The sequence below is a fragment of the Rhipicephalus sanguineus genome, chromosome 9, assembly GCF_013339695.2.
Source record: "Rhipicephalus sanguineus isolate Rsan-2018 chromosome 9, BIME_Rsan_1.4, whole genome shotgun sequence".
Taxonomy (NCBI): domain Eukaryota; kingdom Metazoa; phylum Arthropoda; class Arachnida; order Ixodida; family Ixodidae; genus Rhipicephalus; species Rhipicephalus sanguineus.
Genome location: NC_051184.2, coordinates 43498517 through 43514178, shown reverse-complemented (window position 1 = coordinate 43514178; position 15662 = coordinate 43498517). Strand labels below are relative to the sequence as shown.

Genomic DNA, 15662 nt, shown 5'->3' with positions numbered 1-15662 from the left:
TGTGCTACATGTTAACAAGCAAAAAGAAAGAACCACAGAAGGAACAGACACGTAAATAGGACGGGCGCTAGACGCGCAGTGAGCGCTCTTCGTGATTTTTTAATGGACACAAGTTGAATGAACTGTTTATAGTTGTCATCATAGCTCCCTTTCATAGTATTGAGGTATTAATGAACATATCTCATAGTCACGATATATATAAGTGCATAGGAAACCATCTGTACGGACTCTATCTGTGGTGTGGCCGCACTGTATACAGTGTAGTTGATTATGCCCTTAGACTCGGCTCATTCTTTATACAGCGCATATTGTATATGTATACATAGCGTCTCTGATTATTTTTATCTTTTCTTATTCTGTTATTCGTCGTAGTTCTCATTTTTCCGTGTTTCCTCAGTACTACTGTCATGTTGATGGGATAGCCGGCTCTAACGTAGCCTACCTTCCCATGTTTTTTTTTTCTCATGTATAAATAAATAAAAATGAATGTTTATTGACGCAAAACGATGACAATGCACATACACGCGCAGAACCCACAAAGAGGTGCAGACGGCGCTACTTTCACAGGTAACTGCAATGTTGCTTCAGATAAGCTTTTTGCCTGGGCATGCGAAGCCAGTGAAGGCGTGCTCACACATATATCTGATTCTAGAAATTCTAGATTCAGAAAGCCTCATAGATTTCGCGAGCTTGCTGAGCAGCAACAGCCGCTCAAGATACGGATGAGCACTTTTTCACTGGCTTTGCATGCTAACTTTGTCTGAAGCAGCATGCAGTTATCTGCGTTAGTAGCGCCGCCTGCACCTCTATGTGAGTTCTGGGCATGTATATATGTGCATTGTCATCGTTTTGCGTCAGTAAACTTTCATTTTATCTATACAGCGCCCGTCCTGTTTATACGCGTCACTTCCTTCTGTGATTGTTGCTTTGTGCTTGTTAAGATGTATACAGGTTCCGAGGGTTTGGTTTGTCGCCATGAAAAACATATTCCTTCGTGCGATGACAGCTTGGAAGCTTATAGATAATTAAATTGTAGGTGTTTAGGTGCTAAGAACACGATGTGATTACGAGTCGCGCGTAATTAATGGGGAACTGCGGATTTATTTCGGTGTTCCTCACTATACATATACTGCGCGGTACGAATGTATGAATTACTTCAAGCGTGTACAGTCAAGAAAATTATTCACTACTTTCCCCAATTACTTTTGGCTAAATTATGATGTGTGCGCTTCTATGACGGCATCAAAAATTTGCGAAAGAAAGGAAAGAAAAATAAAAAAATGCCGAAGCTTGCACTAAGTCGCGCAAGGCTTGAAACTGTGAAACTGGACTCTACTCTGAAGTCTAACCTGGTTGCTTCTAGGTTGTTACTAGGCTTTAGCTAGGGTAGTCCCGACACGGATGTCCAACCTCCAGAACCGAGCGTTCGCACCTCTCCCAGATCTACGGACACGTCGTCGTTGGCGTAGGGCTCCCGTCGCTTCGGGCTCTTCTCGCAGCCGCCGTTGCCTTTCCCGTTCCCTAGTGTGGCAGCTTCGCACTAGTCGTGCCGAGCCTGAAAGAAGAGCGCATCTGGGTGGCCTTCTTTGTTTCTCATTATTTCTTTCTTTATTTTTAGGGGCGAAGCTCCTCTTAGTCTAACCTTGTCACGCGTCCGGCGTAAGGCGTAACCGGCAATATACCTCTATGAGTATACTACGACCCATCACCGATCCTTTGCAAACTGCCCACTACTTCGTCTTTGCAAACATCCCACTACGATCCATCACCGATCCATTACTTCACCGACCACAAAGCCGTTATAATGAAGGGGGAACGGAAGCCACCTTTGCAAACTGCCCACTACTTCGTCTTTGCAAACATCCCAGTACTACCCACTGCTTCCCACTACACTGCTTCCCACTACATCCCACTACTTCAGGAGCTTCGCCCAAGCTCTTCATCATTCACCCGTGGATATGCCGTGAATTTTTTCTCTTTCTCTTTGTTTCTTGTATCTCTATTTTGTATCTGTTCCTGTCTATTTCTTTCTCTCTTTCTCTTCCTCTTTATTTCTCTCTTGATCTTTCTATTTTCTTGCTATCTCTTTTCCCTCTCTGCTTCTTTCTTTCTTTCTTTCTTTTTCTTTCTTTCTTTCTTTCTTTCTTTCTTTCTTTCTTTCTTTCTTTCTTTCTTTCTTTCTGTGTTTCATCTTCCTGTCGCTGCTCTCTCTTTCTACATCTTTCTCTGTCTTTCTATCTTTTCATGTCTTTGTTCCCATTATCTCTGTCAATTTTGTTCTCTCTCTTTCTTTCTATAGCATTTTTTCTTTCTCTCTCTCTTTCACTCTAAGTGAACAAGGGTGAGTAGTGGGATTTGCCCAACTTCTGTGGCACATACCCGTTGATTATGATAGTTTTCTGATAGGCCGCACAAATAAACAGCCAGCTAGCCTAAATAGCTTCGCTGTTAAAATACAAGTATAATCTGAGTGCCGAGCCTCAAGCGTGGGAACGATCGAGGCAGGCTCACAGAAAAGCCCCGTAGCATCTGAACTCGAAACCATAAATAACGAATCACGTCGGAAGGACACGGCTCTCGAACACCAGAGAATGGTGAAGTTTTGTTCAAGTAACCTCATTACTCTTCAAAAGTACTAGTAACATGTGATGTCATTACCTTCGGCCGGCTGTAATTCTCTTTTATAAGCAACTTTGCCAGCTCTGCACGAAGGCAATTCCCAACTACGGCTAGAGTACACTTCACTCACTCCACCACGGCTGCTGCACTTCGATGCAGGGAAATGAAAAAAAAAAAAAAATGCCCGCATTACGTTGCAAGCAAGAAATAACTAAAGTTGTTCCAGAGCACCCGGTGTGCTTTATAACCATATATCTTGGGCACGCAAGGCCCCGGAATTAAATTTAATTCCGAAGAAAGAAAGAAAGAAAGAAAGAAAGAGAAAAGGAGAAAGGCAGGAAAAAGAAAGCAATTAAGCGCAATTTTTGTCGTCCACTAAAGCAGTGATGTCCTGTACCGCCCCCTTTCAGACTATAATATTAAGCTCTCATTCAATAGAGTTCGAGCTCATAGAGTCTCATAATATTATAATAGTATGAAATTTTATGACATTATCACTGAACTCTATGCACCGACCCAAAGAACGTGTAGTTTTCCTCTTCTAAGCTACCGTTCCCTTGCGGTCAGTTTCGCAACAACCTCGGTACGCTGCGCGGGGCAACAATCGCAAGTCTCAAAGGCGATGCTGTTTTGAATAGCATGCAAGAAATACGTCATGACCGCCATGTTCTAAATGCAAATGCCACTTAATCGTTCGAAACATTCTCGTAAAGGGGACAGGTCTTCGTATAAAACAAGAGGGTTTTGTTTGTATGGTGCCGCCATCTCTGGAGCCTTCAGCCAACTAGCTTCTCGCGCATGATCAGTGATGCCTCTGCTCCCGCGGAGTGCGCGGAGCGAAAGCAGGCAGCCGAGCACAGCCGGGCCGTAGCGCCTCTCTCCCCATGCAGCCGCAGCAGCTTGCATTCGCGATTGCCAGTGGATGCGAGTGCCTGGCTGACAGGTCGCTTCCATGTGATCCCGCCGCTCGATGGGTTACAAACGGTTGCGTCGTCGTGATCCCCCGTCTACTTCGTCGATTCGTCGTGGAGCAGAGGTCAGCAGCATGACGGTGAGCTCACCGATTGATGCCGTTTTTGTAGCACTTCATCTTTTCCCGCACTTTAGATCCAAAAGAAACGAGGGAAGGGAAAGGAAAAAGCGCGGTTCTCCGTTACGTTCAATCGAAGCATGCCTGAAAACAAACGCCGATTTCGCGACTGTGATCGCGTTCCGGCGGTGCGCATAGGAATTTCGGGGAGCGCTGCTAGCGTTTGATGTTTTTACTGCGCGGTGATTGACGAAAGCTGTCGCCTAGGACAGAAAATGCTTGCGGCGCCGACCGTGCTTTGATGTGTGTTTGATGTCGTAGCTCTGCAAGTGTTGCTTGTTTCATTCTTAAGGGGCGTGTATCTCGAGTTGATGTGAAAGTTGCGGGGGGGGGGGGTGCTGAATGTTGGTTCGTGATCATGCGAGCGTTGTTATATTATTGCGTCGTCTGCATCACGGTGTGCGAAAGTACGCGCCGAATTCCAGCGTGCGTGAATGAACTGCTTGTAAGCACTGTTGCACGTCTGATTTTCGTCAGATTTCAACCAACTTTTCGCGCGGCGAATTTCGGAGAAAAAACGCGCTTTGCGCAGATTGTTTTTATAGCGCGCGTTACGGGCGTCTCGTGGCATAGCGCGCGCGACGGGAGTGTGTTCAATTTCCGGGAGTGTATATAGAAGCGTCGAATGCAGCGTGCTTTTTTTTGTATTTACCTAGCTGTTTATCTTTCCGCGTTTCTCTTTGCTGATAGAGCGAATTTGAGCTAACATGCGTAAGCTCATATGCGTGATTGCTCTGTAATGCGTGTGAATGGCTTGGTTATTGTTGTGAGCACAAAACGCGCACACCAAAATCCTAGCAGACGACGCGTTAGGCGTTCAGTATACCATTTCGGATTCGAAAAAAATGTGCCCCCCCCCAACCCTCTTTTTTTTAGAGCTTAATAATCTGCGAAACCTCGAGACACTATAGTTTCGCTTGTCAACTGTAATTGCGCGTGTTCTGTCCGGGGCATTTATTTTTATTTTCGGTTACAGTTAAGGTAAGAATCTACTGAATTAATAAACTTCCGTTTTCTGAAAACCACAAAAGGTGTTTACGATTAAACGTCATTGGAAGGCTACCTGAAAATCTTCTCGAATCATTACAGATTAGGTGCCTCTCAAAGACTCGCAAACGTCCAACTGCCGTGATTTTGTAGAACGTTCGCCAGTTAGTAAAATGTTCATGTTTCGGAGCGTGTTAGTAATTGCTGAATCAAGATAGTGACGTTTGGTATAGTTCGCCTGTCATACTACAGAACGATCGCCTAATCTTTCACGCCACAACCACGCAATCTTATTTCCCCCAGGACGCGAGCAATCTACGAGCAGATATATTCCTTTTTTTTCCTTTTAATAGAAGAGCCAGCCTCGATTTTCCTGAGCCTGCCAATCTTACTAGCTCAAATGTGCATTAAAAATGACTAATTATAGACTAATTATCGTCCCACCCGTCACCACATGGCAACCACCACTGGTGTCGTCTTTCCTACAAAAAACGCCGTTTTATTTCATAAACTGCTATTTTAAAGATTACTTGAAGCAGAGTCCTTGAAAATATCATTTGCATAGAAACACTTCGTGGCGTACTTTTTCCGTGTGCACGCTTGTACTGCGGCGAAGAAAACTCTAAAACGCAGTGTTCTCTCGAATGTTGTGTGTGTGTGTGTGTGTGTGTGTGTGTGTGTGTGTGTGTGTGTGTGTGTGTGTGTGTGTGTGTGTGTGTGTGTGTGTGTGTGTGTGTGTGTGTGTGTGTGTGTGTGTGTGTGTGTGTGTGTGTGTGTGTGTGTGTGTGCGTGTGTGTGCGTGCGTGCGTGCATCTTTTTGTCCCAGAAAGTTGTCTAGACATAATGCACTTTACGACACAGTACAAAACGGGGCGTCACGTGTATTTGCATAGCTCTGAGCGTATATAAATACCAGCCCTCACAGCCTTTTACGCATTTCATTCGTTGCGGTTTTTGCTGTGGTTGTTATTGTTGTTGATGATGACGATTATGATGCTGTCCTTGCTGCTGTTAAATGCTGTCGAGCATCTGAAGACACTTACATCATGGGCATACATGGACATATTTTTAGAATTACTCGAAACTGGTGTAGCCCGAAAATTCGTTCAGTGCCTTGCGAACTAAACGACGACGTTCGTCGATTACGATATGTGCCACGAAGTAATTAAACAGTTAGTGAATAACACCTCACTCGCTAATTAGTGCGATTTCGATTGGCGTCAGCTGAAGGCCGGGAGCCCCGGTTGGAACATTGGCAGTAAGAAAACCGTCGTACGTGCAGTCTTCTCTTTTTTGGGTGTGCTATATTTACAATTGAATACAGCCTCCGAACTTTCGGAATTTTCGCAAAGTGTGGCCCGAAGCACAGAATATATCGACATGCGTAAAAAAACAAGAAAAAAAATGGCAGCTGCGCACTAGTGGTGCTGCGAAGACTGAGGAAACAGCGAGGCTGGTGGCGTTCCCTTCCTCCTTTCCTTCCTCCTCACCCTCACTCCCCTTCCCTCCTTGATGCGCCATGCTATACATGGCTATGCTGTGCTTAACCCTCTCCTCTCCCCCTCTCCTTACTCCCCACCCTCACTTCGTTTTCCCTCCTCCTTGTTATTCTGTACTATACGTGGCTATGGTATGCTTTCTTCCTCTCTTTTCCTCTTTCACTCTCTCTCTATTACTTTCTTTTTCTCTCTCTTTGATTATTTATCTCTCTCCCTTTCATTGATTCTTTCTCTCTCTCTCTTTCTCTCTTTGTCTTTCTGTCTTGTTCTGTACAAGAAGGGAAATCTGGGCTATTTGGCTAGTTCATTTTCGATCAGCTTACAGCGCAGTAAAAAGACGAGGACGCAGACCAAGGATGTGACGACACGATCGCTGACTCTCAACTAAAGTTTTTCTGTTTTTTCTATCTCTTTTTTTGTGTCTGTTTCTTTCTCTCTCTCTCTCTATCTCTCTCTGTGTATTTCTTTATCTGTCTACATATTTTTCTTTCTTTCTTCCCTTTCTCTATCTCTTTATCTCTCTTGGTACTCCTTCTCTCGCCCGTCAGAGTTATTGCATCCCACGCCGGACAAATCGGCGCACGTGTTTTTGGGAGCGAAGCAGAACGCGAAGAAAAGGACGAAGAGAACGCGCGCAGTTCATGATGATCATAGTTTTTGTTCACGACTAAGGTGGGGGGGGGGGGGGTCTCCGAGCATAAAAAAAGCTCCGACGTTAAAATTTCATTGCTTCGTCCGCGTATTTGTGTGGCCCCGTGGTATACTAAAGCCACTCTTTACATTGTAAACGGTAACAGCGCGTGCTAGGCCATGCATCACACAATTGGAGTTGTTCGCCGGGCGTCCTTTCATCTGCGACGCGGGTTATACCAGCGTGCTCGCGCGCTTTGTTTGCGACACGTGTACGCGGGACGCGGCGCCTGGGGCTAACGGCGCGTACTTCAAAGCAGGAGCGGCAGTTTCACGCTGGAGCGTTTGGCTCTTCGGGACAGGAGCTGTCGTAACGAGGGCTCACACAACGTGCGCGCGCGTCTCTTGTGCCGAGCTGCACAGCGATAGTTTATTCGATATAACGAGACGAGCCGCCTTATTTCTCTACTTGTATTGCCAGCTCTAACATGCGGGGATGAGACATGGAGGATAACAAGACAGTCAGAGAAAAAGTTGAGGAGCACGCCACGTGCAATCGAACGAAAAATGATAGAAGTAACGTTAAGAGATCGGAGGACGGCAGAATGGGTCAAGGAACAAACAGGGGTATAGCTGATATCCTATAGTGGACGTCAAGCGCAAGAAATGGACCTGGGCTGGCCACGTAATGCGTCGAACAAGACAACCGGTGGACGGTCAAAGCAACAGAGTGGTCACCAAGGGATGGGAAACGTAGTCGGGGAATGCAGAGAGTTAGATGGAGTGACGAAATTAAGAAGTTCGCTGCGATCAAATGGAATCAGCTCGCACAGGATAGGGTGAACTGGAGGTCGTGTATATCGGAGGTGATGCCTAAACGTGGCGTTCCGTTGTACTATTTGGTGTCTCGCGCGTAGTTGGGGGTTGCGTGCTCCGACCACAATTCATTGCTACACTTTGCTGGCTGCGGAATAAAAAAAAAGGAAAGAACAATCCAACTTACGCTTGAAGAAGAAATGACACCCTTAAGGGTGTTCCGTCGTTCCACACTGGCAAAAAAACAAAAAAAAAGAACAAGGTCAGTTTCGCCGCGAGGGCGAAGGAATGAATGCGATGACAGGCAACAAATTGGAACGTTATGCGAAAATAAGGCTAGCACCTAACTCCACTATAGGATCCGATCTGGCGTAGCTCTACAAAACGCTGGCATAAGGGAATACGGCTGCTCCAGGAAGCGAGGCGGTTTTCGTGCTGTCTGTCGTCTCAACACGAAGTAAGCGGTGTGAGCACAGCACGTACAAGGATATTCTGAGGGGTCTACTGATCTAAGTCGAGACCGCGCGCGCCAGCGCCCTTTTGATCAAAGTTCGCAGTTGCTGCCCAAGCGACGCAGACCCCCCCCCCCCCCTTTCCCCCGACGGAGCGCGTTTCATCTCAACTTGAGCCGCGCCCGTCTGCAGAAACGCTAAGCGGCACGGCGTAGGTTAGTCCCACCCCCTTTTCTTTTTTCAGTGACACAGGCCAACCGCTGATACTGGCAAGGTAGCAATACATTTGCAAAGCCAGGCAGTATAACTCTTTCGTGACCGCGCCTGCAGAACCCACGTCCTGCAGGCGCGGTCACCCGAACGCGCCGAGCGAGAAATTAAAAATACGGGCGCTCCTATCATCTAGTTGCTCTGTCTAGCACATTCTGTAGGCACTGTTTCGTTTCCTGCGTAGTCAGTTTTATCCCGACCGGCGGCGACGTTTAACAGCGACTCAAAGATAGCGGTTCACCTTGGTTCGTTCGCGAAAATGGCAGACGACCCGGTAGCGAGACCCTCTCGGAAATGTTCTACCTTGGACGATTCTGTTGAGTCCGCAATCAATTTTTGTGCTGTTTCTAACAGAAGTAACTCTGAGGATGATGTCAAATCGTGGAAATTTAGTTCGGGTGATTAAAAAAACGCACAACCAGCCCGGATCATAGTCAGGTGTTGATCACTACGTTACGCTTTCTGGCACATCGGTTTTCTACTCCGACTGAAATGTTGTGAGGAACCTGGCGCTATTATATCCTTTATTTTAAGTACCTCAACAGTATATGGTAAAGATTTGGTGACATCATCTTCAGCCAGTAGAGAGTAATGATCAGCCCGAGAAGGGTACCCGGCTGTGTCCTTAGAGCATAGTGTTGAGCAGTGATGCGATACGTGTCACAGGGAAAATCGGCGTTTGGGCATCTTTTTCACAACGAAAGTAATAAACAACAGGATTTGTGTTAACAAAAATGAGTATGCGTGGTTGCAAATCCTGTAGAAGCAGTCTCATGCCGAGGATGATGGTTCTTGGGAAATAGTCACGGCCGCAGAGATGGTGAATTTCATTTTCCTGCCGCTCTATACGGGTATTGTCGAGCTTCCGCGACTACACGTCCCCAAAACAAGTACATTCAGAACAAGTCCTACCGATCGACGAAGCGGAGAAAATACAAAGAAGTGCTACGAAATCAAGAAATTTGACGAGCGGACGAATGCCACTTGTAACGCGTGTTTTGCTAGTGGCACACCAACCTTAGAAAAAAAAAAAACTTTTTGTTACACCTTAGAGCTTTCATACATGGTTCCACCTATTTCGATAGTGTAAGACATTGAAATGGGAAGACTTTTTTGAAGCTTAAGAGTTTAGAATATTTTTATTGTGCGCGGTGAAGCCATACTTTAGGATGTTTTGGTGCCGTGTTCAATAATAATATCTGGGGTTTAACGTCCCAAAACCACGGCATGATTATGAGGGATGCCATAGTGGAGGGCTCCGGAAATTTCGACCACCGGGGTTTCTTTAACGTGCACCTAAATCTAAGTACACGGGCCTCAAGCATTCTCGCCTCAATCGAAAATGCAGCCGCCGCGGCCGGTATTCGATCCCGCGACCTTCGGGTCAGCAGTCGAGCGCCATAATAGACCACCGTGGTGGGGGGTGCCGTGTTCAGTGCTACCTTTTGGTATCTGAATTATTTTTCTGCGCTGCTATTAGCATAATTTGCTAAAATACCTACAGATCAATAGCACATTCATTTCTCTTCTTAGTTATATTTATTGTATTACTTTGTTTGGAAAATTTGTAGAGGGAAAAACAAATATAACCGTGCAACCTGATGGTACAACGCAGTTTGCACTGCGCATACAAAAAAAATAATGATAGCTCATGCGTTTTTTAAGCTAGATCATTCAAACTTCCCTCTAATATGGAAAACTGTTGGGCAAACATTTTGTATGTTTCAGATTATTTTTCGTGTTTTTTCTTTCATGTTGGGACCACAACGTTAAAAATGTTCTATGCAATGTTCAATAAATCTTGTTTTTCATAAATATTCTTGCATATTATACCCTGATATTAATTTTTTGAAGTAATACCGTTAAAACGCACAATTACTTAGATTTATATTGATATATAATACTACACTGTAACTATCATATTATTCATAATAAAAAAATAATTTGCTGCCCCACCCCGCTCAATGACGCCGGACATGCATGTTTAATAAAGTTTTTACTCACTAGAGCACACAAAATGTGGCCAACTTTCTCACGGTCACGAAAAGAGATAAAAGAACGCGAGGCTTTCAAACACGGAGATAAGAAAACAAGACAACAAAAACGCCAGCGTTTGTGTCCATGTTTACACGACTTAGCTCCTCTTATGATGAATACTAATAGCTCATCCTATACCCTGCTTTTCATTCAAATTGTACAGCGGTGGTGCGAAGCCATACGCGAAATTTCTGCTCAGTTCACGGGACCACGTGATGTTGGGGTGCAGTAGACTCTCTCCCGTTGCTTTGCTCGTGTACGTGTACACACTTAATGTCCAATTTACACTGGCACCCTACATCGCAATTATGCCTGTGTATGCGCATATACTCGTACGTGCTCATGTCCGCCAATACCAGAACACTTTTGGCGGTTGCGCCAACAGTCATCTGGTATATCCGGAAATCAAGGGAAGCGCCTGAAGGGGGCACAGGGGTGTAGCCCCCCCCCCCCTCCCAACCTCCTTTGTCCCCCTAAGATCAGACAGTCAAAACGCAACGCATAAGTCCTCCGCTTCCCTGCCCCGTCGAAGGAACACGCTTATCAAGAATGACCCCCCCCCCCCCACTTCCGGTGAAAACGAAATCCTAGTGTCGACCCTGGTCGATATTTATAGTTGTGCGGACAACGCGGCAGTTGTACAGGAGCAGCACCTGTACACGAGACTACAGGAAAAGCGACAAAATAAAGGTTGCACAGGAGACCCCTGTCGCATGCGCCAGAACTGTACACCCTTTGCAAGTGCCGCGTTTAGCTCTTTCTTTTATCCGTATATTTCGTTAAGCCACGCGCCGCCGTTACATCGTGTATCGCCGTGCACACAAGCACGCACGTATACGCGTGGCGCACGGAAGAGTCGGAACCTAACACGCGATGCTCTGGTATTCGCTTTAGTCATCACAGGTGCACGGTGAGGCACGGTGTTATCGTTTCGCCCTTCCTTGTAATTCTCTATTCGGGCTGTCGCTGTTAAAGCCTCAACTGCTGCATACGGAACGCATTTGTGACGCATTTCCGGCGATATAATGCGTCGCTCACATATCGCACGGCACGCGATAACGGCGAATTTTCGCGGCCTATGAGCGTGTGCCGTGAGGTGAAGGTATAATAACGCTAGTTCGTTAAAATCGTGTTTACTGGCACAAGCGCTACTCGGGCTATAGCTGTGACAGCGATAGGCTGTCGGAAAAATCGGTGGTAAAAGCAGTAAAAGTAGCGACAGCTGCATATTCAGAGCGTATTTTTGAGCTGCAGCTTCGTCTAAAAAGATCCGCAGAGGCGCAGGTGAATCATCTTACAAAAAGTCGAGGCTGGTTGTAGAGGTACGTGCAATTTGTATAGTCACTAAAGTATTCTTGTCGTTCTGTTCCGATATGTGGGCGTGGACATAGAACGTGCGTTACTGTTTAGCAGATTTGCTTCTAATTTATCGTATATATATTGACTGTTCTTTGTGTCCGCCGCGGTGGTACAGTGGTTACGGTTCTCGGCTGTTGGTCCGAAAGTCGCTGGGTTCGATTCCGGCCGCGCCAGTCGCATTTCGATGAAGGCAAAATGCTAGTGGCCCGTGTACTGTGCGATGTCGGTGCACGTATATAAAATAGCACCAGATTGTCGAAATTTCTGGAAGCCCCCCACTAAGGCGTGCCCCATAATCATACTGTGGTCTTAAGAATGATAATATCTGGGGTTTTACGTGCCAAAACCATGATATGGTTATGAAGCACGCCGCAGTGGAAGGCTCCGGAAGTTTCGACCATCTGACAGTATATATACAGGGGCCGTAAGCATGTTGCTTCCATCGAAACACGACTTCCGCGGGCGGGATCGAACCCGTGACCTTCGGGTCAGCAGCCGGGCACCGCGACCTCGGTCCCAACGCGGCGCACTCCATATTGTGGTTTTGCCACGCAAAACCCCATATGTTAATATGTTATTACAAACGGGCCAAGTAACGGTACCAACTGTACTGTCCACCGGTGCAGACCATAAAATGCCATCTTGTTGCAAGTAGAGATCAAGAACGGTGCAGCATTAAACCCTCTCTCTCCCTTCTTTAAATGGCGTTAAGGGGTAAGGGGGTCGGGAACAAGCGCGAGTCCCTGCACTCACGAGCTTAAGACGACGTGCGCTGCGTTCTTCACGTCGGATTTGTGGGCATGCCATCCCGATCGTTTCTTCTTTTTCTCGTTGACTGAGGCAAGTTCGCCGGCCGGGGACGCTAATAAGGAAGTCGCCGTCCCGTTGCGGCCGGGCGCTGGATGTCCGGTGCTTCTTAATAGTGATCCCCCTGCTGCCCTAGATCCGACAATCTCATTGTTTCAAATAGTGACCACAACGATGACATCTTCTATATGAAACTGGGCAGCGATAGTCACCGATTCTGTTCGTCTAATCAGGCTATCATTGCACCTATCTCAGTCTAGAACCTGCGGCGGTCTTTTTCGTGTGATTTCGTATCTTCGCACTGCCCTCTACAGACAGCCTTGTTTTCGATTCGTGGGCACCCGCCAGCTTTTCTGCACGAATGATTTCTCGGCTACGTATGTCATGACGTCAGCTTACTAAGACCATGAGGCGCCGAATGCACCCGCGCAGCATATTCCGTGCGTTTAGTTGCTGCAAATACGAAACGGCAACGTTGACAGCCCCAAGATAGCGACACTGAGACACATACAAGCTGTCTCTACATTGCAGTTATCTGCGTCTGTAACGATTCCGTTCGTATCAACCTTTATCCAGTTTTTTTATTTAACACAGGAGCTGTTTAAGCTTGAAGTTGTGCCGGCCGTCGTTTCAGAAAATTCGGCGGGTGTGCGCCAGCGAAGGAGGGTATGTGCCAAGCAGCTCCTATAGCATAGCATAGCCATGCATAGTAGTATAGCAAGAGGGTGGGAAAGGGAAGTTAAGGTGAGGAGGAAGGAGAGGAGGAGGGGAGAGGGTAAAGCATGGCATATAGCCTTGTAGAGTATAGTTTAGCAAGGGAATGGGAAAGGGCATTGAGAGTGAGGAGGAGTGATGTGATTGTTAGGAGGAGGGAAAGGAGGAGAGAGGGCAATATAGAAAGAGATAAAGATGAAAGAAAGGAGAAAATGTAGAAAGACATGAAGAGAGAAGGATGACAGAAAGAAGAAAGACGAAGAAAGAACTCAATCTTCGTTCGCCAGGATGTGGCGCTATATAGCTTTCCTGCTCCGCTGTTTACTCAGATTTTTTTTTTTTTCGCCAATGCTTTGAACGTCCGTTGCTTCATGTATTGGTTCGTGAAGCTCCTACGAGCACGAGAAAAACGTCAAGAAATGTACAGTCGCGCTCACTATGACTTGCAACACGGGAGCGCGTGGCCTCATGACTTCAAAGATTGCTCATGGGTTCAATTTGGTATCATTTCAGCTACCAATCGATATTTTCTTATTTGGAATCATCCCCGAGTGCGAGAACAGCATTTAGTTATGGAAATAAGGGCTAGTTGAAGCCATGAGCAGTCTTTGAACTCGTGAGGCCACGCGCTCCCATGTTGCAAGTCATATTGAGCGCGACTGTGCTCGACATGCTGTGCATGGGGGTCCTGTGCATTTCTTTTCCGTCGTCCTCGCCTTTGTGAGCGCTGCACGAACCGAAAAATGAATGCATGTACCAAATCGTCCAGCTTGTAATATCAATGCGGCATATTGATCATCTCATGCGCTGCGTCTTCTAAACGGACTTCGTTCCACATACCTCAGATTACGTCACATTTGCCGGTTTGCCTGCAGCTTTCCTGGCTCTCGAAGCGCTCGCCCTGGGATCGATATTTCCGATGTCCCGTTCCTTATTAGGGCATTAATTCGCATGATTGTGTGTCGATCCGTAATTTTCGCGTGGTAATTGGTATAGATACAATTTCGCGCTTTATCTATGTTCGTTATACTCGTATCTTGGTGTGTGTGGAGTACTCACGGATTGAAACTTGACATCGTTTTTATTATTATTAATATTATTATTATTATTATTATTAAGGACTGCTATGAGTAGTTGCTCACGGTAGCCATATCGGTAATCGTGTCGCTGCAAATCGGGCCGCCGAAGGTAATGTCGGCTCTGATGTAAGTGTTCAAGTAAAAATCACGCCGACATTACACGAACTGTAGAGGCTGGAGATGAAAGTACGTGCATTACATAGCCCTAAATTTTCGCGTTTCAGTCCGTGAGTATACTGTACGTACCCACGCACTTGCAAACGTTGTTTCATTATCTTATCTTTACCGAGGGCAGTCTTCCACGCCGTAGGAGACCAGCGATTTGATTAGCGGATTGGACGTCACGTTACCGAACGACGCCCAACGGCGTCGCAAAGAGCTTCTCAGCATGCGCGCAGAAATTCGGCACAGACGCAAGAGAGAGGAAATTACGAAAGCACGTACAGGAAACGAAGAGGCTGCTTGCAATCGCGCTAATTCGGTATCCTCGTTTCCTAATGCCGCTCGGTTCCCTTCATCTGGATCCTCCCGGAAGTCTCAAGCCAGAAGGGGGAAAGGGGGGGGGGGGTTCTGCGAAGGATTCTCGGAATGGGATGATTATGCCATTGCCCGCTGCCGTGCCGAAGTCGACGTGCTGACGCGGCTTTGAATGGGAGGCCCGGATGGCCACTGCCCGCGCTGCTACTATATACTGATGCTGCTATTGCCGCCACTAGTGGAGCCGTGGCGAAGTCGTCGATATTCCACTGTCCCGGCCTTCAGCTCGGCTTCGTAACACCTCGCCCCCATCGACTCCGTACGGAGCCGTGAAAAAAGCAGCATTACTGCGGCAAAACTGATCGTTGAATTCGATTGTTTTTACGCACGCTCCGTAATAACTCCTTCCAGAACTCCCCAGAGAAGGATATGCACAACTCTCCGTTGCCTTCTGCCTGTCCTCCGCTAATGCTCCTTATAATGCATGACCTCGGCAGTACGGAGAGGATCACGTAAGGATTAGCGAAAGCCCAGACTGCGACTCAATCAAGTTCCTTTCTGAGACACACGCTCTTGGGGGGGGGGGGGGATGTTATTGCTGAAGGGGGAAACGAAAACAAGGAACTTACACGCGAGGAACGAGCTCAAGCGCTGGCATAACTTGCGCCATCGTAACGGTTAGTGTAGTTGCCGGTTCACGCCTTTGCCTTCGACCTTAGGCTTACAGCGAAGACATATACGAGAGATGGACGATAAAGACAGACACTTGCGCAGTCCCTGCTTTTTGGTGGGCGTCGTACACCTAAGATCACGAATCAGCAGCTAG

General features: G+C 46.8%; 1 protein-coding gene across 1 annotated transcript in view; it reads left to right on the top strand.

Moving 5' to 3' along the window:
* The first annotated feature begins 3495 nt into the window (after positions 1-3495).
* LOC119405065 (ceramide phosphoethanolamine synthase) overlaps positions 3496-15662 on the top strand; it is a 74942-nt gene continuing 62775 nt past the window's right edge. The window contains exon 1 of the mRNA XM_037671826.2: positions 3496-3670. The gene's annotated coding sequence lies outside the window, so the exon portion shown is untranslated. The remainder of the gene's footprint in view (positions 3671-15662) is intronic.